The 23,023-nt window shown below is 45.4% G+C and overlaps 1 protein-coding gene and 1 long non-coding RNA gene across 2 annotated transcripts in view; one reads left to right on the top strand and one right to left on the bottom strand.

The window, feature by feature from the left end:
- Positions 1 to 23,023, top strand: part of Thsd4 (thrombospondin type 1 domain containing 4) — a 171,392-nt gene that overhangs the window by 58,536 nt on the left and 89,833 nt on the right. The gene's annotated exons all lie outside the window — the stretch shown is intronic.
- LOC107979869 lies at positions 4,853 to 6,228 on the bottom strand. Its single transcript, XR_003485175.2, has 2 exons — positions 6,071 to 6,228; positions 4,853 to 5,399 (listed from the first exon to the last, which is right to left on the bottom strand). It is a non-coding gene; the product is annotated as an uncharacterized LOC107979869 (long non-coding RNA).

The raw sequence follows: 23,023 nt of genomic DNA, 5'->3' as shown, positions 1-23,023 counted from the left end.
TGATGGAGACAGAAGTAAGAGGGAGAAGGGCCTGAGATTAGGGTGGCACATGGCAGTCCCTAGGCACCTCTTGGAGAAGGGGGCAGGGCTTCCTGAAGGAAGTCTGGAGGACACTATAGGATTGGAAATAGGCAAATCCACTGTTTTTTTTTTTTCCTTAAAATTGTGGCAGTCTCTCTACTTTGTATCCTATGAGAAGACGTTTGTACCATTTCCGCTGTTTTTCAGAGAGACATTTTATTGTGCATTCTATTACTATTGATTATAGAAAATACTTCAGAGTTCAGCAGCTACTTCCTGCAACACCACAGTACTATCCAACTGAGTCTAAGAGTGGAGACTTTATTGTTTGGATAAACAATCAAAAACATAAACTATGACGCTTGCTGCTATATTTTCCAGTCGCCGTGTGTACTTCTTTCCTGTGTGCTCACAACCTTGGTAAATGTGTTAATCCACTGGTGACATCAGAACCCTCATAATCAAGTCACTTCCCAGAGGCCCAACCTGAACACCGCTACACTGGGACCAAGCTTTCAACATGTGAACTAGGAGGAGTGGCATTTTATATCCAAACCACACCAATGGGCATCTTTTCTTCTCTCTTCTCTATGTTTATACACATATGTTCATGTTGATGATATCCAGGTGTATGTGTGTTCACGTGAGTGTGGAAGCCAGAGGTCAACCTTGAGTGTCATTCCTCAGTCACTCTCCACTTTGTTGAGACAGAGTATCTGGCTGGCTTGGTGCTCAGTGATTCAGACTGGCTGGCCAGTGAACCCCAAGAAACCTCCTATCTCTACCTCCCCAGTACTGGGATTACAAACCACTATGCCCAGCTTTTGATTGTTTTTAAATGGTTGCTGAGGATTGAACTCAGCACTTACAGTTGCATGGCAACCACTTTATCAACTGAGCCATCTCCCCTGCCCACTTTCCTGTCTCTATAATTGGGAACAAACCTTTTGAATGTTGGATCTGATGTTTGAGAAGAGGGAGTTGTGGCATTAGGTGACATTATCTTGTCTGTGTAGTGACAGATGATATTGGTCTTTTCAAGTTTACTGTTTATTGATTCTAGCACTCATGCTATTTAGGTGATCACTGAAGAAAAGAAAAAGACCCACCTGCAGTTTACAGGATGATAACTAGTGTTCCTACTACTGCTGGGGGAGAGCCACCCCATCACTGGGCTGGCAGAATAAGTGGTCCAGTGAAGAGGAACCTAGATGTTCCTTCTCCAATCAGTGAATCTGCTTGTCCCAAGGAAGGGTTCTTGAGAGGCAAGCATTCTGTGGGTCTGTGTAGCATAAACTCGCTGATACCTTTGCCTGTGACAGAGACAATGACTCTCAGCTCTGCCCTTGACTTTTCTTGGTCCCCAGGTATAGCCAAGGGCCAGTGCTTCTGAAATGACTTCTTTGGAGAAAATCTAAGTTGATCTAAGCTTAGACTGTATTTCTTTGCTCTTGGCTGCAAGCCACAGGCCTTTCACTAAACAAGAAAATTAGCCATTGGAGGGACACAGATAGTGCATAGCTCATCACAGCCTCCTAGAAAAGCTTGCTGAAAGCTGTGAGGAGTTGGGAAGCCTCTGATGAGGGCCACCTATTGAAACCTTGCTGGGATGGTACTAAGGAGTGTGTTACATATCTTCTTATCCTTGGAAAATCTCCACTGAGTGAGGATTATAAAGTGCTTTCAGCAGAGTGTGCTGTGCTGGGAGCAGTTGGAAATGGCTTTGGGGTCAGAATAAAGGTTTTTCCAATTGAACTGTGTCTTCCTCCCGGGGGAAGTGGGGAACACGGGGTATCTAGGAATTTCAAAAGGTTCATCTCCTGGTTTAAGGCAGAATTTTGCTTTTGGCTATGAAATGGAGGGCAAGCGGGAGCCACAGGCATATTGCACCCTCAGGGAGACAGTATACACATAGATAACTAGACATTCATTAGGTCTTTCACTATTCCAAATTCTAACCTGGGTAGTTGTGTAACAGTGGCCTCTTTAATAAGGTGCAATGACCCTATGCATTTTCATCCCCACTGTAAATATGACAGTGCCAGGGATCAAAAAACTAACTTAGCCAAGGTTACACAGTAGCTAAGAAGCAGAAAGCAGGGTTTGAGCTGAGGTGCACCAAGCCTAGCCCCGTGTCAGTGGAGAACAGGATGCATACAGATCCTTCAGTTGTCCTGCTAAAACACAGCTTCTTTCTGAGCCCATCCTGGTGCTTTAGTTTTGACACTGGCAACCAAATGATACTGCTGCCAAAGGCCTTCAGGTAAAAATCTGATCATGAAGGATGTCAACAGATGTAAAGAACTGAGCATCAATTTCCATAAAGTTTCTCAGACATCTTTGATGCACCATAAGTTTGATTGCTCTGTGGCTCTGTGCTGGCCAGTTTTATATCAATACACGCTAGAGTCATCTGAAAAGAGCCAATCAATTGAAAAAATGCCTCCACAAGATCCAGCTATAAGGCATTTTAATTAGTGATTGATGGGGGAGGGCCCAGCCCATTGAGGATGGTACCACCCTGGCTAGTGGTCCTGGGTGCTATAAGAAAGCAGGCTGAGCAAGGCAGTAAGCAGCTCCCCATCCCTTGACTCTGCATCAGCGCCTGTCTCTGGGTTCCAGCTCTTGCGTTCCTGTTCTGACTTCCTTCAGTGATGAACTACAATGTATAAACCAAATAAATCCCTTCCTCTCAAACTTGCCTTTGGTCATGATGTTTCCTTGCAACAATAGAAACTCTGACCAGGACAGTCTTGCATGAGAGAGACTTGGCCCCAATGTACCTACAATTGTGGGAAATCCCCACATTGGCCCCATGAGTTAGTTGCTTGTCTTGCTAGGGCATGAGATGGGTCTCCCTGGGGTTGAGAAGGGGCCAACCGTGATGTAGATATGGGCCTCTAGTCAGTCATTCTTCCCGTATTTACCGAGTCCTGTAGTGAAACAGGAAGCTGTTCTTAGCATCAGGTGAGAAGAAGAGAGAGGCCCTTTTGTACCCAATGCAGTAAGTCTAATAAGCCAGTCACCACAAGTTTGGGCGTGTGTCTGTCTTACAGCTCTCCTGACCCTGACCCTGGAAATACCCTGATGTGCCCTACTGCATAGCCTCTCTGTTCATCCTGCCACCAGCCTAGCTCAGTGTGAATAAACAAAGCAGTGAAACTGCTTTCTGCTAGAAAGGCTTCTTCTGTGGGGAGGACTGTTCAGAGCTGGTTGTAGAACACTCCCGGACTCCTGCCCCATCAGTATGAAGCAGGGCAGCTGACTGGAGAGCAGCCAGGTGATGGAAGAGACTATTTCCCGAAAGATCTGAGGACCCTGGTGCCTAACCCCGCTGACTCCACGTCCATCTCACTGCTATCCTCTGGCCACACTCAAACAGCTCCCAAGAAAACTACCTTCTTGTGAAGGCAGGGTTAAAATGAGTCCACCAGACCCATGATAAATGATAATTAGGTATTTATTAGGGAAGCTTTACACAAATAACAGTAAATAACCGCCGAGGTCTTCCTGCTCCAAAAGCTGAATTCTCTGTCCATCTGATGCTCTCACTGCAACCCGAGAGAGTGAGCCAGCCCTTGCTCTACCTGATAAGGAGTCTACCTGAAACCATGCCTATAGGGTGTGGCCACCACCGCAAGTTCGCTAGCAAAGCAAAATGCCGCTACTCCTTTGCCTGTGTTTTGGTGTCTTCTCAGCACTGATCACTCATTGCCATTTTTGTTTTTCACTTTTCCATTTGGTTCATGCTTGGGGGCGGCGCTTGCATGTCTTGTGTACAGGTGGACAGCCGTCTGTGAAGGTGTGTGCAGGCCTGTGGGGGCCGGAGATTGACATTGGTAATCATCCTCCATCACTCTTCCACCTCCTTTGAGTCAGGGTCCCTCAGTCAAATCCAGAGCTCACCGATATGGCTAGTCTCCCTTAGCCAACTTGCTGGGGGCATTCTCTGTCTCCACCTCCCAAGGCTGGGATTACAGTGGGCCACTGTGTCCAGCTGGCCTTCCAGTGGGCTTCTGGGATCCAAACTCTGGTCTTTGCACATCCATGGCAGGTATTTTAACCACCAAGATAATCCCCAACTGTTTTTGAGGAAGGGTCTCACTGTCTACCTGGCCTCAAACTGACAATGTCTTTAAGGATGTCCTTGGATCTTCCTGCCTCCATGTCTGGGTACTTGGATCATATTGTGGGGTGCACACCTCCATCTCTTATCCATTGGTCATAATAGTTTGAGTGACTCAGAGCTGGAGCCACGACACATAGCATGATTTATAGATGTCACCCGTCCAAGCCAATTAATCCTTTGTGACATCGATTGACATCTTTCTTCCACTCTAGACCCACCCTCATTCCATATCCCAAACCCACAGTTTTCAGGCTCTCTGTAAGCTTCTCTTTGCTTTTTGTGTGACCTGTCCCCATCCAGATCAAGTCCATCATATCCGAAAAAGCCAGCACTCCCTTCGGATCTGCTGACCACAGCCTCAATACCTGCCCGCTTATTCCCTCTGGGCTTTGCCCACACAACAGGGTAGGAGCATCTAGGCTCTAGGGTTTTGGGAGGCAGCTTTGGGCCCAAGGCCCATGTGGCCAGGTCCCCTGTGTGTTCACAGAGGGGCCTCTGTCCAGCCTTGCCCAGTTTTCTATCTCCTGCCTCGAGTTGGAACGTCTGGATATTTTCCACTTCCCAGGCCTCAGATGTATATGTCTATGAAAGCTGGCTCCATTTCTATCACAGTTTTCCTTTTATTTAAATGTGTTGCTATCTAACAACTGTACTCTAAAGCACCCCCCTGCCACCATAAAACAGAAACTAAACAGACCAAAAAAATAAATAAATAAATAAATCATCCTTTAATCAATCCTCGATGTCTTAATGGGGGCTTCAGACAAACCCTTCTTAGGGAAGCAGATGACCACATGGCTGTTTGCAGGGAGGGAAGCAGGCATGTTAAGTTGGCTTGGAGCACCACTCTGTCTTGTCACGGCACTGCCTTTGATCTTTAATTTGAGCCATTCTAGGCAGGGCTCCGTGCACTCTGAAAACACACTGTGTGATTAAAAAATGTGCGCTACATCAGCCAAAACATTTGTTTATATTTTACCCACAATTTCAGGGTTCTTGTTTCTTGTCATGCTTTCCCTGAGAACTTTCTTTATGTAATTAAAGAGGTGTGAGCACTCTGAGCATGACTGTGCAGGAGAATGTGAAGCTGGGCTCCCTGGTCTGAAGACAGAGTGGCTTCTCCCCGCCCTCTCAAGTGTGGAGTCCATAGGACATGGCTAATTGACCTCCACTGCATTGTTGGGAGATGGTCACAGGAGGCTGGGGATGTAGCTCCATGGTGTGCACCTTACTTTGCATGCCCAAGACCCTGAAAACAAAACATAAGACAAAACAAAAAGCAAAAAGGATGGTAGCACTAACCCAGGATACCCAGGCAAGAAAGAGCCTCACAAAGACTGAGGCCCCTACAGAGGTCCCTTGGATCCCTTGGGAAGTCAGAACTCATGAATGCTCATCTCCATTTCTGACAGTGATTTCTCTATAGTAACACCATCCTTTGCCATGGTGCCTCCCTGTGCATTGCAGAGTTCAGCAGCCTCTGTCCTCAGCCTCAGCCTCTGTCCTCAGCCTCAGCCTCTGTCCACTAGATGCCAATAGCATAGCCTCCCTTACTGCCGGCTATAAAATGAAAATTATCTCCAGACATTTCCAAATATGGCCTGCAGTAAATGGACTTCCTCCAGTTAAAAGCCACTGCATTGGACAGGGTTGCCTAGGAGCTCCTGGAGGAAGGGGCAGGGTCTGTTGGCCAGAACAGTGGGCATACAACACCACCTCCTGAAGAACTCTAAACTGGTCACCGTAGCCAGGCCTGCACCAGGGCAAGTAAGGAGCATGCGTTGAATACCCATCACCTCCAACCCCCCCCCATGGTGCATACACTCAGGATGGAGAAAGAACTTTCAGAGGAGGGTGACTACATGGCCTCCTTGGGCTTGGGAGTCAGAAAGGAAGGGAAAGAGAGCCAAACAGCCTTACCAAATGCCTGTGTCTCTTTTCATGGGCCTTGCTTAGTGGCTGGTAGAACTCATGAGGTGAAGAAGGCCTCTGTGTGTATGTGTGTGTGTGTGTGTGTTGTTGTTGTTGTTGTTGTTGTTGTTGTTGTTGTTGTTGTTCTTCTTCTTCTTCTTCTTCTTCTTCTTCTTCTTCTTCTTCTTCTTCTTCTTCTTCTTCTTCTTTCTGCTAGGGTATCAGGGAAAGAACAGTTGTAGAGACAATGACACCTCATATGCAGTGTCATACTTAGCTTCAGCTGCCAACTTGACACAAACCTAGAGTCGCCTGGGAAAGGGGAACCACAATTGAGAAATCGTCTTCATCTTGTTGGCCTGAGGACATGTCTGTGGTACATTTCTCAGTATTGTTAATTGGTGTGGGGGGCCCAGCCCACTGTGGGCAGTACCATCCCTAGGCTGGGAAACAGCACTCCTTTGTGGACACTGTTTCAGTTTCTACCTGAAGGTTCCTGCCTTGAGCTCCTGCTCTGACTCCCTTGGTGATGGAGTGGAACCTGTAGGATGAAATAAACCCTTTTCTCCCCAGGTTGTTTTTGGTCATGGTGTTTATAGCAGCAGCAGCAGGAAGCAAAGAACAACCAGTCTGTGAGAAAAGGGTTCCTAAAGGGGAAGAAAGGATCTTAGGGACTGAGACTTTGAAGCTCCTGAGAATGAAAAACAGAGATAGGCACATTGGGGGATGGGGGTGGTCCTGCAGGGTAGCAGTCAGTCCTTCTTCATTCCTGTGGTTTTAGATAACTGAGAATTAGGGAGGACTTCCAAGTGTCAGTGGAGGGCAGTAGCTCAGCCAGTAAAAAGCTTGCTGTGTAAGGTAGAGACCAGAGACCCTGAGCTCAGTCCCCATGTTAAAATCTAGGTGCATTGATGTAATTTGTAATCCCAGCTCAAGAGAGGTGGAGATGGACGAATCCCTAGGGCTTGCTCATCAGCCTAGTGTGATCAGCAAGTTCCAGGCCAAGGAGAGACCCTGTCTCAATAACAAGATCTGAGAGATGACATTCAAGGTTGTCTTCTTGCCTCCATGTGTGCCTCTCTCTCTCTGTCTCTCTCTGTGTCTATCTCTCTCTGTCTCTGTCTCTCTCTCTGTCTCTCTCTGTCTCTCTCTGTCTCTCTCTCTCTCTCTCTCTCTCTCTCTCTCACACACACACACACACACACACACACACACACACACAGTATGGGCTTGGGCATCTGTGACAGCCCACTGGTTTCCTCTGTGATGTGTAAGGTTCATGCTAATGAGAGTAACTAAGCAAATAAGGTGCTTTTTAGAGTTCTAGTTTCTAGGTTTCCAATCATAGCACTCAGTACCCCAAGCTACAAAATGTGTGACCATTTCACTGTTATTTCTACTATTGCAGGGAGTTGGTATGTTTAGCTTCTGTCTTATTAACTGAAATGGCTTAGGGAAATGAATGACTTGACCTCACTGGGCCTCAGTTTTCCCATCTGTCAAGTGAGTAATCATCAGACCTACCTCCAAGCTGGCAAAAGAATTCAATAAGATAACCGCTGGCAAGCACCGAGGCCGTGGCTCGAGAGACATCAGCTACTATCAAGAGTTATTCTTAGTCTCTGACATGCAGGGGTCAGAAAGTCCTGTTCTGTGTTCCATGGAAATGTTTTCTGAGTGTGGGCCTTCCCCTTCCTGCCTCTGTTGGCATCGCCTGACCTCTGCCACTAGTCATCCCTCCTGGAATGTCTATTCTCTGCTAACTGACCTTTGTCCGGGTGACTTTTGTCCATTTCCTGAGGTTTTCTGCAACCAACAGGCTAAAATCCAAATGCCATGTGATCCGAACAGACTCCTTAGACTCTTCTGTGGTGGTTGGGATTGTTAGCTGTGGTTGCCATGACCAGAGAAGAGAGTGCTGACTGGCTTCCCATGCCCGGGTTCTGAACACATGTCTGTTTTCAAGCCACTCTGAGTTCTGGTCAAATGAATTTCTCTGTCCACAGTTTATGTGTTTTGGATCAAAATGATGCACTTTCCCCCCTGTTATGTTTTAAATATAAAATTTGGTTTTTCTGGCGAGAGCTAGGCGTGGTTTGGAAGCATTGCCTGTTCCTGATTAATTTCTCTCTGACATCTCATGTTGGACTCGTTTATTTACACTAACAAGACAGCTTCACAAGCAGCTTCCATGTGAGATTTTCTTCCCTGACGTCACAGAGACAGATGATGAAGGCTAGTTCGTGAGTGAGGGGAAGTTGAAATCAAGGTTCCTTCTGCTCTTGTCTGATCTGATCCCTGCCACAAGCCCACAAACATCAGGCTGTGTATGAGGCAATTGTCTTGTGCAATTGTTGTTTAACTCAGGTCTCCACCACTTGACATCTTACTTGACAACTTGGGCTTTATTTGAAAGTGAAGTTGGGACAAGAAATAAAAGACAGCATAAAAGAAGAGAACAATAAAGGACAAATAGCCCAAGGAGATGGCTCAGTTGGTAAAGTGCCTATTGTGCAAGCGTGAGGACCTGGGTTCAAATCCTACCTAAATGGCTGGCAAGGTGGGGTCCATAAACCTAGCACCTGAGGTTGGGAGTTGAGGGGAAATGGACAAATAATTTGGGGCTCGCTGTCCAGTCAGCCTAGCCAAATTGATGAGCTCCAGGTGCAGTGAGAGACTCTGCCTAAAAAATAAGACAAAGAGAAACCAAAGACGACACCTGACAGTGACTTCTGGCACAAACACATGTGCACACACACACACACACACACACACATGAGCACATACATACACGCACATGAGCGTGCACATGTACACATACATAAACAAACCCCTTCAAAAATCAAACTCTTGGGGACTTCTGGGCCTTGATAAACCATCAAACAGGCAAATGTTTCCAGAAATATTTTCCTGATGACCCTGAAAGTTAGACTCTTCACATCTTTGTCAGCTGCTGTCTGTCAGGCACCAGTGACCAACCTCAGCCTGGAGAAAGTCTCCACTGAAAGTAGTGGATCTGACTGGGGACACACAGTGCCTCACCTCAATGTGTTGGCATGAAGATTGCCCCGTAAGTCTCTGTATTTGGATGCCATTTGGGAAGGAATAGGAGATGTGGCCTTGCTGGAGGAAGTATGTCCCTGGGGGAGGACTCTGAGGTTCTGAAAGACTCAAGCCATTTTAAAGGTGCCCCTCAGCCTCCAGATTACAGTTTGAGTTACGAGCTCTCAGCTGTTGGTGCCACCATGTCTTTGCTCCACCATCATGGATTCTAATCCTCTGGAACCCAAACCTAATTAAATCCTTTGTTTTATAGGTTACCTTGGTTATGGTATTTTATCACCGTGATGGAACATTAACCAATACAACAGTCTTTTAAAAGTTATTTTTAAAATGCATTTTATTTTACTTAACATGTAGCAATTGTCAATATTTATAGACTGTAGCATGGCATCATAATGCATGCACTTAAACATGTATCGTGCATTTAAGCTGAAGACCATTGTCCCCTAGCATTCTGCATAGTGAAAATATTCAAAACTCCCTACTGGCTATTTGACCATTTAAAATTAATTGTTAACTGTAGTTACCCTACTGTGCTACAGAACATTAGAAGTTGTCTCTCTCAGAGCTAGAGAGATGGTGCAGTGGTTCTGAACATTTGCTGCTCTTGAAGAAGAGCCAAGTTCATCTTCTAGCACCCACACTGGAGGGTTCATAACTGCCTGCAGCTCCAGCTCCAGGGATGCCCTCTTCTGACCTCTGTAGGCATCTCACCCACATGTGCAACCTACATGCAAACAAATATCCACGTAATTAAATTGTTTCTCTCATCCAACTGGATTTGTGTATCTATTGTCCACCTTTTTTCCCAATCTCCCTTTCTCCATATTCCTCCCCACCCAGGCCCTTGTAACTACTATTCTGTTCTTTCATCCTCTGAGATTAATTTTTGTTTCCACATTTAAGTGAGAGCATGTGACATTTGCAGCAGTATTGCTTTTGAGGGGATAAGTTCTGACCCCTTGGCCACATGGCTTTATGGGTTGTTGTACACTGTCTCTGTACTGCAATTTCTCAATGGGCGCTAACAAGCAATGCTTTTGAACTGATGAGTCTTCCCCTCTGTTGACTGTGCAGTAAACAGCTTTAAGGGCAGTCAGAGAAGCAGGATGGGTGGGAGCATGAGACTGGGCACAGATAACCCTACTCCTCCGATCCTAGCTCTACTAGTTACCCACCCCCTCTCTTGGGGAAAGTCCTCCCTTGGTTCTTCTGTGCACTGTTAAAATAAGGACCCAGAGAAGCTGCCTCACTGGGTTGTTAAGAGAACTAAGTAAGATGTGAAAAGCATCTTGAAGGACACCCAGAATGTTCAGCCCATGGAAGCTGCTGCAGTGATGAAGATGAGTTGGCAGTGTTTCTTGAGAGCAGATCATGTGAGTGAGTGTGAGAGAGTGTGTGTTTGAATGTGTGTGAATGTGTGTGTGTTTGAGTGTGTGTGTGTGTTATATGTGATATGTTCAAGCTTGGGGCCAAAGGTCAGCATCACATGTCTTCCTCAATCACTTCCTAATGTGTCTTTTTGAGACAGGGTCTCTCTCTGACTGGCTAAACTGAATGTCCAGTGAGCTTCAGGGATCCTCCCATATTTACTTCTTCTGTGCTAGGATTGCAGATAGGTGTGAACATGCCTGGCTTTTTATTTGGGTGCTGGGGATCTGCACTCTGGTCTTCAGTCTTGCTTGGCAGGCACATGACACCATAAACCATCTCTTAAGTCCCCAGACAAGTGATATTTTTAAATCCCCATGTGATTTGAGAGGGATTCTACTCAGAACAAGGACCCTGGTTGGAGTGAGAACTTGGGAGTGGCCTTACTGGCAGGACAGAAGGAGCAAGTGGAAGAAAGGTTCATTAAAACAAGAGAGTAAAATTCAGAGGAAGGGGAAGAAAGGTACATTAAAACAATAGAGTAAGATTTGCTTTAGAGGTCAAAGGCAGAGAATCTTGGAGGAGAAAGCTGCCATGCTCAGGGCAGCAGCAGGGTTTGAGGGAGAACCCATCCATGTAAGCTGGACCATCACCTATGTGGGGTCTCTCGTGAGGGCACCCTGTCTTACTGCGCTTGAATCCTCCATTCTTTTTTATTTTCTGATTAGTGGCTCTTTAAGGGCCTCTCCACACCACCACAAATGAAAACCATCCTAATGGCCCTCTGTTGGGCTGTGGTTTGCTTACCATTGTTTGTGCACAAAACCCGATCCTATTAAGATGACCAGAAACTTCCTGCCATCGAATGGCCTTGTACTCACAAGCATTCAGTGCTATTTAAAACCCCTTTTTTGCAAAAAAAAAAAATGCTTTGGTCACATTTGTGTGCAACCCATTAATTAAGGCCAGATTTGAAGCTATCTGAGCTGTCACTCCTACTAGCTGACTGCAGAATAGAGGACTGCATTTTCTGGGAGATAATTTGGACATGGGAGAAGAGCCAAAAGGTCCTTGAATCCCCACAGCACTTACCTTGACTTCCAGGCTTGTAATGAAAAAGCTTCTTAGATACAAGGGGACAAAAGGACTCTTTCATGGAAGCTAACAACAGTCTCTGACAAACAGGGGATTTATTGGATGGGAATATGGATGACAAGGGCACACACACACACACACACACACACACACACACACACACACACACACACACACACACACACACACTTTTTGTCTGAGGCACCTCGGAAAGTGAAAATCTATCGGGGAAAAGTAATCACGAGAGAGGATAGTCTTGAAGACAACAACTTGGTTATCTTGGATCAGTTCACAACCATGCTCTACTAGAAAGCCAAAGAATTGCATGTATTTTCTCTTCTGTCTTTCTCTATAGGAAACCCATGGTTGCTTGGTTGGAAAACATGACCTAGTTATCAGACAGTTTAATTAATAGCAAGTCAATGGGACATCTCTATCATGCCCCTCTTTCTATATCTCAGAGATCACCAAGGAAGAGAGGGAGAGTGGTTGTGAGAGCCAGAGGCCAGGTACTATAGTAAAACTGTTTCCAGACACAAGGGGGAAGTTGCACATTTGATGTGACAGGATCTGTGACTGCACACATGAGACTTGTGCAGGATGAAGCCAGAAAACATCCAGCATGGAAGGGGAAGGTGGTGGGAAGCTCCACACCTAGCCGAGGGGCTGTTAGCAGTTGATGGCTGCTGGGAAGGGAGCAGTCAGTTTTCTTCAGGGGTCTGGCCCTGAGATGCTGCCATGCTCCAGCAGATGGTCCCCTACCCATGCACGTAGTAGCAGCACTGAATGGACTCTGGATTTAAAACAAATCAAAACAAGACAAACTAAAAAGGAGACGGCAGGTGAGATTGGGAAGATGGGGGAGGAACTGGAGGGGAAGGGATAGGAGTGGACCTGATCAAAACACATTATATGCATGGATGAAGCTCTCAAAAGGAAGGGCCTCCAAAAGCCATGCTGTGCAGAAATTGCATAGAATTAATATGTGTGCCCTTCCCCCAGTTAGGGTGTAACAACAGTGTTGAGCCGGAAATACTGGTGTGGAAACAATCATAGCCCTAACACTAGGGAGTTCATGTTTACTGGGGGTATATACTTTAACATTTTAAATGTTGACACTTCATGAATTTTCCATTTGATTCTTGAAAACCTATAAGGTAAGGTGCTACTACATGCCCATTTTGACGATTTTAAGTTTTCATTTTTAGTTATGTATACATGTGGCAGAGGGGTGAGTGTGGATATATGCAAGTGAGTGCAGGTGCCACAGAGGCCAGGAGAGGGCATTGGATCACCTGAGGCTACAGTTGCAGGCAATGGTGAGCTGCCTGTCATGGGGTGCTGGGAACCCTACTTGGGTCCTCTGCAAGAGCAATATGTATTCTTAACCACTGAACCATCTCTTTATTCCTTATATGCCCATTTTATAGACGAGAAAATGGGGGCTTAGCCTGTTTGATCATTTTCCCCAAGGTCACAGACCTGGTAGCTGGGGTGAGTTCTCATATTTCAGTGAGGCCTGTGTGATGTGAGTTTCCTGGTACTCTATGCTGCCTTGTCCTAGCAGAGTAGGAGACTTTCAGACTTTGGAAACAGGTCAGGACTTCATCCTGGTTCTGTTGTGTCATGTGACTTTCAACAGACCACTTTACATTTTTCAACTTTGGTTCTTTAACTGAAATAGGAAAAAAATTAATTGTTGCCTCATAGGCTGCTGTAAGATTAGATGAGATGTCAGTAGAAAAGTAATTGCATTTAGCCCACCCACCCCTGTTCTACTCCCACTGTTCATTTATGCTTCAATTAAAGTGTCATTGTTATTATTATTATTATTAAAATGTTCCATGTGCAATACAAAATCTAAAGGCAGTAAGTTCCACCCCATAAGGATCTAAGCTCACATCTCTTCATTCTTGAAATGAGACTTTTTGTGAACTAGGTGGAAGTTAGTTAAGTTGTAGCCTTAAGAATTGTACATGCTACTTCCGAAGGAAGCAGAGCCAAACGCTGCACCTTCTTTTCTCAAGAGCGCTAGTTGGAATGGGCAGGTGATCATGCCAGGCCTTAAATGTTAAACAACTTACTGTTGAATGAAGTTGTAAAACAACAAAAAAGTATGACTTCAGGTTGGGAAGATGACTCAGTCAGTAAAGTGTTTGTCGCTCAGGCTTGAGGACCTGAGTTCAAATCCCCAGACCATATAAAGGTTGAACATGGTTGTATATGTCTGTAACCTCAGTATGAGAGGTCAGGGGTGAAGACAAGCAGACCCCTCATTGACCAGCCAGTTCCAGAATCCCATAGTGGAGAGTGATAAAGACAGCTGATGACAACCTCTAATCTCTGCCTTCATGCAAACAGGCACACACAGAAACATGTACTCACATGTATGCCACATAGGCACATACCCAAAGAAAAGCTTTGCATAGTTGTGACTTAAAGGGTGTAACTACTGTTCTCATCCCTTAGTTCTTTTGTGTAGTGGTGTGGTGAGAGGGAGTGGGGAGTGTGATGATAGGGTGTGTGTGTGTGTGTGTGTGTGTGTGTGTGTGGTGACAGGTGTGGGGGTGTGATGATGAGGTGTGGGTTTATAGAGATGGAGTATGGGGTGTGGGTATGATGGGGTGTGGATATGATGCAGTGTGAGGGTGTGGTGATGGGGTGCGGGTATGGTGACAGGATGGAGGGTGTGGTAATGGGTGTGGTGGTTTGGTGATGGGGACTATGCATGTGTGCTGCAGGATGTCAGGCATCTCTCTGCCTTATTTGCCTTCAGACAGGGTCTGTCATTGAACTGGAAGCTCACTGTTCTGGCTAGGCTGGCTAGTCATAGCATGCTCAGGATGTGCCTGTCTCTGCCCACAGCGCTAGGAAGTTGGGAGTGGCATTGAATATGAACAAAATGCATTTATGAAATTCTCAAAGACAATAAAAATATCATTTTTAAAAAAGAAAATGATAGTATATGAAGCTGGGAACATAACCCAGTGGTAGAGCACGTATCTAGCATACTCAATTCCCCACTACCATTTTAAAAATTACGATTCGATTACTAGTACTATTTTAAAACAATGAAGTAGAATCTTAGAGTAATTAAAAACCAGTGACTTTTCTCATTTAGCAGACATCTTTAATGGGTTAAATTCACATTGGTATCCTGCTTGGACCACACACACACACACACACACACACACACACACACACACACACACACTGCACAAAGAGCATCAGAATTAGGCTGGTCCCCAAGTCTGATTGGCTGGACCCTGTATGTTTCCTTCCACTTTGAGGCACTGGGATTCTACCATTCTGTCTGAGAGACAGAGCTTACTAAGTCTTTTTGCTGTGATAAGCCCGACCCTCCTTTTCTCTCACAGATGTAATTCTTCTCTGTTATGAAAAATCTTGTGAAATGAAATTTCAGTTACGGTTTCTAAAAAGAATAGCTATATTTTGTTTCAAATTCATTTTATTTTTGTTTCAATCCACTTTGGAGGGGTTTCTATAGAGTAGAGAATGTCACCCGTCTACAGATGAAGACAGTGCTTTCTCACTGACACCTGTAAAGCTTAAACTCTGCAAGTTCCAATTTTACAAGGAAATCAAATTTGATATTCATTGACAGTGAAATTAAGGTCCAGTGCTGCTCTTTCTTTGAATTATGTTCCTTGATATTTCAGCTATCTGGCTTTACTTTCAAGTGGATGCTAAGGCTCCAAATGTGGATCCTCATGCTTCCACACAGCAAGCATTTTACCACCTGAGCCATCTCCCCAGACCCTGGTACCCATTTTTTTTTATGATGATGATTGAGCCATAGCAAAGAGGAAAGCAACCGTCCTCACCTATATTGGTGACATGGTTTCCCAGCAACCTAAAAAGAGAGGTCATTTTGCTGGTTACCAACTGACTTGAGGAAGGGTTTCCAGCTTTTGAAGCAACCTCTTCCAGTAACTCCCTCTGTGTGTCCAGCTAACCCCTCAGCTCAGGAGCAGTGCCTTGAACTCACAAAACCTATAGGAGTACTGGCAATTTGAGATCCATATTCTCCAACAGCTTTTTTTTTTTTTCTTTTAAGCTCTAGGCTATGGCTTTTCCCTGCTCAAGATCACTAGAAGTTTCCTTATCTTAAAGGAATTGGCTATACTATCATTTAAAAAAATACAAGTCGAACAAATTAAAACAATAGGATGATTTCTTTGCAGCCTTCAGCTATATATAAATTACAGACTTCAAAAGTCACACTGGGGGAGGGGACCCTTCAGTTGCTAGAGTGATGCACATTAACCCAAATGTTTAAAGGTTTTAGACTCCCTTTCTGATAATCAAAGAACATTCTGGGAGCCTTAAACTGAGTGAGCTATCAGATGAAATAGAACCTATCCAAGGGCACTTGAAGGCCCAGTCTGTGGATTGGGGGGGGGGGCGCTGGATGAGCCTACATCTGATTCTTTTGTTACAACAGAAGATATTTCGAAAGCTTTCCTTTCCATGCAGAGCTTCAGGCAGCTCATGTGGGCAGCTGGGAGGATGTAGCTCAAAGCCTGGTGTTTCCTGCTGAACTTACAAGGCACAGCCAGGTGATGTTACAGTGACTGACTCTTGTCCTTTAACCCAAGCCAGAGATGCCTAGGCTATATCCATTCTGGCATCAGACTGGCTCCTCTGGATTCTCCACCGTCCCCCCTGTTCCCTTCCCTCCACTGGCCTTGACTCTTTGGTTCTGCCTTATCTCTCTACTACTTGTGGGTTTGGGATTCAGATCGGGGCTTTTGCTTGCAACCTCTACCAAGTTACTGGGCCCTCCTTTGCTAAATCTGTAGTAAATAGTTTCACCCTGGTAGATCTTCAGTAGAATCCCTGTCCCCCCTTTCTTTTGTTTTGCTGTGTGCTCCTGAGCACCCCTGGTGACTGTTCTCTGGTGAGAGCTGCCTTGCTAATAGAGCTCAGAGTGACAGGAACATTCACTTATCGAAACTGAATCTTTGTCTCTCCTCCTGGCATCTGTTTAAATTGGCTTAGTTCTCCAGGAGAAATGCTTTTCTTTTTGCCCTTCTGTATATTCGCTGCGCTCCCATCTTCAAAGTATTCTCTAGCTGTTCCAGGACAGCCATTGTTTAAGGGAGGAATGAATGGGATTCGTTTGCATTCGTTTGAATTTGCTATGCTTGCTTTCACTTGACTTTAAATAAAGCACAATAATATTGAGTTCCTCCCACATGTTGATGCTTTCCATGAGCAAAGCCACCAATTATGTCAGAAACTAACTTGGAAAATTTAGAATATGCACTTCTTGGTTACTGCCACTAGTTAGTATGTTAGTATGTCTTAACCATCTTATAGAGTATTTGCTGCCAAAGCATAAAGACAATGGATCATTCTCAAAACTACAGCATTTGCAGAGTTGTCCACACCTGGGATAAATAGCCCTGGAACTGCTGCAGCCTTGGGCATCAGCTTCTCCCCACCTGGAATCAGGGACTTAAGTACGTACATAATGGCTAGGAGGAAATGATCAGCTTGTTTAAGTGACAGGTGACATCAGGAAACCTTCTGAGCCCAAGGAATGACATGATGACAGCAGCACCTTGGAAAGATAGATTTCACCCTCACATGCAGGATAGATTACCTCAAACCATGAGGCCTTGCCTTGCTGACATGTCCACATCTGGGGGCATGATTTAAAAGCTCATAAATATGGTTAGGACTTTAAGGAAGGGACTGGTGAAAATTAAGAATTTCAAGGTTCTCTCAAAGAAGGTGAGGGATCAGTGTTTATCCAAGTGGTTTACATGTCGCAGAGGTTTGTTGTCACAAGTTCGTATCCTCCATGTGTTGACTGGGAATCACCTGCAGGCATCATGTCTGCCATTACCCTACCTTTTGGGTTAGAGTTGTAGAAGAAAGGAAATATTCTGCCAGCATGAGCATTGTTCATCTGGCTGCCACCTGAATTATTGTTATGGAACACATTGAGTTTGACAGATAACCCTGTTCTTAGCCATCCTTTGAAAGATGTATAAAGGAGCCTTCATGTTTAAATATTTCAGCCAAATCTCTTCCTTCTGAGAAAGCATGAAGTGTAATGTCTTTATTCCTTAGTAAAATAAATGCTCATACTGGATGTGTATATGGTTAGAAAAAATAAGGAGGAGTTATCTTTAATTTCATAGTCATCAAAGCTTGAACATCTCCCAAGGAACCTAGTGTTTTTCTTTAAGTCATAAATATTAACTGTCAGTTTCCAGTCCCAGAAAGACAAATAAGAAAAATAGCCACTATTTCAATGAGAACTTTGGGAACTATGAAATTCAGCATAGGAGGAAGGGGTGTGATACATGTCCCTCCACTGGAGTGACAGGCACTACAGAGGTTTTGCCTGGAGTTGGAAAATGGGGAAGCTGTAGAAGAGGTTGTTATGACATAGTCAGTCCTTGTGAGGGGAGACCATGGAAATACAGCCCAAGAAACATAAGCAAATACGTGTGCCCCTTGGGCACCCAGCAACCAGGCTTTATTCTAGCCCAGGGAAGAGGGATTTCCATTGTCCAGCAGAGGAGCCTGGGCTCCAGAGCCATAAGATCCCTCCTTCCACCTCACAGTCACCTCCCCTTTGTGAGCATTGACATAAAACCTTCTCTTTAGTGCAAGTGAAGAGCAACTCCTACCTCTCAAGACTCTTGAGAAAATTTAAAATGTGAGACTTTGAGAACATGGCATGTGCTCCAATCAAACACTGGCATGTGTATTCCCGAGGCTTCCTACCACCCGATTTCCCAATAGATACTTGAATCTCTGCGTGCATGTTTTCCACCTACAGTTCATCTAAGACTGCAATCCGGCATACCTGAGTAACCCGCTTCCTCTGACGACCCCCCTCGCTGTTTCTAAACTGGTCTCTATCCTCTGGAATGTTTGTCGTAGCTGGCCTCCAAGACAAATCGTGAAATGCACATTTAAAAACAGAAAATAAGGCTTTGGAGATGTCTTCATTGACAAAGGGCCTGTTGTATGTTCAGATCCTCAGCTCCAACATCAAAGCCAGGCATGGTGATACTTGTCTGTAATGCCAACCCTGGGGAGGCAGAGACAGGAGGTTCCCACAGAGCTTGCCACCAGCCACTCTAGCCAACTGCAGAGCTCCAAATACAAAAGAGCCTGTCTCAACAAAAAAGGCAAAGGGGCTGGAGAGATGGTTCCATGGTTAAGAGCACTGGCTGCTCTTCTAAAGAACCTGGGTTTGATTCCCAGCACCCAAATGTGGCTCACAATCATCTGTAACTCCAGTCCCAGGGGATCTATCTATACCCTCTTCCAGACACTGTTAGCACTGCACACACATGGTACACAGACATACATGCAGACAAAAACTTCCATGCATATAAAAATAAAAGTTAATTTAAAATAAAAGCAAGACAGAGAATGATAAAGGAAAAAGGCCTAGCATCAACCTCTGGGCTCCCCTTGCACACCCACACATGTGCACACAAACCTTCATGTACAAATGTGTGAATGGAAGCAGGGTTTCAGGAGACTGTTCCAACGGGCCAGCCCTTCTGTTGGTGCGAAGGTGTGTATGCCTTGTGTGGGATAAACAACCAGATTCCCAGTGAGCTGAGCACTGAATGGAATAGCAGGGAACCTCTGGGACAAAGGCAAACCCACATGTTTTCTCTAGCCCCTTCCACATGCCAGTTCTGAACAAGCTACCTTACCTTCATCTGCCTGTCCCCTTAAGACTCACAGGAGGTCTGGGTTATCCTCCACTGCCTAATTTCTCTCCTGTCTTTCTCCTCTATCCTCTCCCTTCTTTCCAGCCTTGGAAACCAGGCATTTCTTTGTTTTATATGTTTTGAGTGCTGGAGATCAAACCCAGAGCCTCACGCATACTTACAAGTGCTGATCCATGGAGCCACATCTCCAGCCCAAAGCCAGTCTTTCCCGTGTGGCCTTATGTCAAGTAGCCATGGTCTGTTATCTTCCTGCCACAGTGTCTGCCAATCCCCAGACCTCAGGCTCTCATCTCCCACCCAAGCAGCTTGTCCATTCTAAAAGGAGTGTCTACCCTTTACAAGGAGTTGCTATTGTCCCAGTGGTAGATAAAACTGCCCTCAACCAGTCAAAGGGACATAACTATGAAGAAAGTAGGGAAGTAGGTAGACCATTTGATGGGCGGAGAGGGGCAGGACAGTCAAATCATGGCCGAAGAAGGGGGACATTGTGGTGTCATGAGAAGGAGGCTCTCTAGCAGGAAGTCCTCACCTGCCCTTCCCTCCTGGGGCTGGGATTCTTCATTTGTGAATCCTTTGCTGCTTTCAGGGACCAGGCTTGTGGGGGAGCCTGTGAGCATGTCTTCTCCCCACCTTTGCCCCCGTTATAAATATCACAGAGGGAAGCTTTCCAATGGCATTTTTTTTCTCCAGTTGAAGCCAAAGAGTGATCGTGTTGTGTTGTCTTTGTTTTGACTGGACAGAGAATTGGTTGTCATGTAGGCGACTGGGATACAGCTAGGGAAAAGAAGAAAGAGCATACAGTAAACAGAAAGTGACCTAACAGGTCAAGTGATCCCAGATTGCAACAGCTTTGGCTTCCTTGAATACCTCTGAGAAAGAGAAAGAATTATTTTAAATTGTCTATCGAGAAAGAAACTTGTGAAGAAGCACAAAGCTCCCTTACATCCTGCTTATTGACCTGAAAACGAATGCAGAAAAGGGTATTAGTATGAGCTGGTAGCACACTCAGCTGAGGGGAGGTGGGTGCCAGCTCTGTTTTCTAGCAGTAGGGCAACTTGGGCAAGTTCCAAAATCTCTCTGAGATCGTACTAGACTGGATTGCTGCAGGAGTTCAACACCATGAGGAAAATACTCCCTGAGCACTTCAGGGACATAGATGCTGTTGGTATGGAGCAACCGAAATGAGTCAGAGCAGCTTAGATTCATGGGATACTTTATGCTTAACACCCTCTTATTTTAAAAAGTATTTTAAATTCTCTTCATTCTCTCAGAACCCCCGTACAATAAGCAAAGGGAGCCGAGTAACACCCCTGGAAAACAAGAGAACACACCCTTGGAGCCAGTGAGCAACCTGCCCAGGGCCTTTCACTGAACACGTGACACAGCTGAAAACCCCCTTCTTTTGACTCAGAAAGTTCTGGATTGTTTCATTTGCCCTTTGGCTATTTCCAAGTGACAAGAAACAACCACATAGAAAGGTGGCTGACAGCTACAGGATGTGGCTTCCAGCATCCAGAAGGGGTGCCTCACCCTTGGGAGCATCAGGGAATAATCTAAAGCAGGACTCAGAACACTGCAGACCTGTCCCGCGCGCTCTGTATTTCTCGCCAGCAAGAAATCACACGCAGGACACTCGGATCCTTCTGCAGACAAGCTTTAATGCATCTTGAGAGTGAAAGAGCATAAGCTTCCCAGAGCGGAGACACTAAACCAAGAAAACCATCCCTTATAAAGGCTGGCCAGCCGCCTGGGACGTGTTACCCTATGAATGGCTTCAGCTCCTCAGGCCAAAATGAGCCACGGGATAGGCAGAGATCAAAGGAATGGAGATTACCCAGCACCTGTTGAAGTAATTTACATCTTGGTGTCTTCAGGCACCATTATTGTAATGGATAATGCAGGAACTGGCTTCCTACATATCCCCCTTTTTTTATTAATTAATGAAAAGGCTTTATATTTTTACAAGCAAATAGGTCACCCATATGTTGAGGGATAGAGGCAGAGGTTGAACCTTCCCAAAATCAAACATTAAGACTGTGTACAAGAGTCGCCATCAGGCTGTTAGCTTGACCCGAAGCGCTCTTGACCTGTCCTCTGCCGTTTTTCTGGGAAAGGGATTCTCGGGGCAGGTAACCCTTATGCAGGTCAACGTACCTCCCAGAGAAGCCTGTATATTAGGCAACTCTGTGCGATGCCTTTGCTCAGCATCCCTCATTGGGGCTGCTCAAACCAGACACTCTACCCTGTGCAATGAGCCTAGGCTCCGGGTGTGCAAGAGCTGTCTGGCCGGCGGCCTATTGCTTAAGCATTGTTAGCCAAAATATAAGCGCTTGGGTGATCTCTTGGTTTGAGCCCTGGAGCTTACATGCCAGCCAAAAGTAACATCAATCCGCAAACGGCTGCATCAAACAATTCCACCCCCACCTCTTTCTCATAGATCAGCCAGAGGTAACAGCAATCCGCAAACGGCTGCATCAAACAATCCCACCCCCACCCCTTAAGCAGTGGCCATCTCTCCGCCAAGGACAGGAGTTAATCTGGATAACAATAGCGGCTCTCAACTCCCGGGGGAGAGGGTGGAGTTCCGACTTTTGAAGGTCCGAAGAGGCTCTTCAGGTTGAGTCTTTCTGGGATCCACAGGGGATTCTCTTCATCCTGTGGGAAAACACAATATCGCTCCCCTGGATCTTATGAGAATAGGATCCGGGCCTCTCCAAAGATCAGTTAAGATATCTTTCCATTTTACCATTTCCTTTTGGCCTTTTAGGTTTTGAGGTGAGACGCTTGGCCCGAGCGTCAATGTTTATGAGGCTTTAAAGCCCCAGGCATTCCAGGCCTTTAAGAAGTGTTGAATAGCAGGCATGGCCTTTTCCCCTATCAAAGACTGGGAAAGCCATCTGCAATTTTCTCCACTCCTCTGATGGTAAAAAGGAGTCGGTACCAAATTTTTGTTGTAACTCATATAATGGGGGTGCTGATGGAAGCACACCCGCTGGATTAATAGGCGATGGCCTCATATTTGCCTTTATTCTTGGCAGCCGATATCTACTGGGGTGGTATCGTGCTGCCTCTTTTTCTAGCTCTGCTTCCTTGCTAGAGTCTAAAATCTCAGAGTCTGAGCTGTTCAGCTCCAAGGCCTCTAGTTTCATTGTAGGGCAGAGGCTAGGTTCCGAGTCCTCATCTCTCCTAAATTTACCGGGGTGTGACCGGCCATTCCCCATTCTCTCTCCCTCCTTCTCTGTCTCTCCCTCATCCAGCTGAGCTGTTCCTTCCAAAACCCCATCTCTTGAGCTTTTAGAGTCATTAGAGCTATCAAGATTTAAAGCTTTAAACTTATTTACAGAATCATCTAACAAATTATTCACTCCCTTGTCAGTAGACATCCCAGGAGGTCCTTTTTTCTTATTTATTGCTGTTTCTCTTAACAAATTATTCACTCCCTTGTCACTAGACATCCCGGGAGGTCCTTTTTTCTTATATTTTATTGTTAGGCGCGCCCCATCTCTCACCACATTCGGTTTCTGATATATAATTCTGGACTTCTTTAAGATTGCTACAACAGTGAGAAAAGTAACCTCCCACAATAGCAACATTCCCAAGCCAAAGTCCAGAAAAAACATACCTCTCCGAATTTACCACCAAAATAGTTCCTAGTAAAAGCATAGAAGCCTCTATATTCCTGCAGTTCTGAATCCGCCTT

The sequence above is a fragment of the Cricetulus griseus genome, chromosome 4 (assembly GCF_003668045.3).
Source record: "Cricetulus griseus strain 17A/GY chromosome 4, alternate assembly CriGri-PICRH-1.0, whole genome shotgun sequence".
NCBI lineage: Eukaryota > Metazoa > Chordata > Mammalia > Rodentia > Cricetidae > Cricetulus > Cricetulus griseus.
The sequence above is the reverse complement of the archived record's forward strand: the minus strand, read 5'-3'. Positions and strand labels throughout refer to the sequence as shown.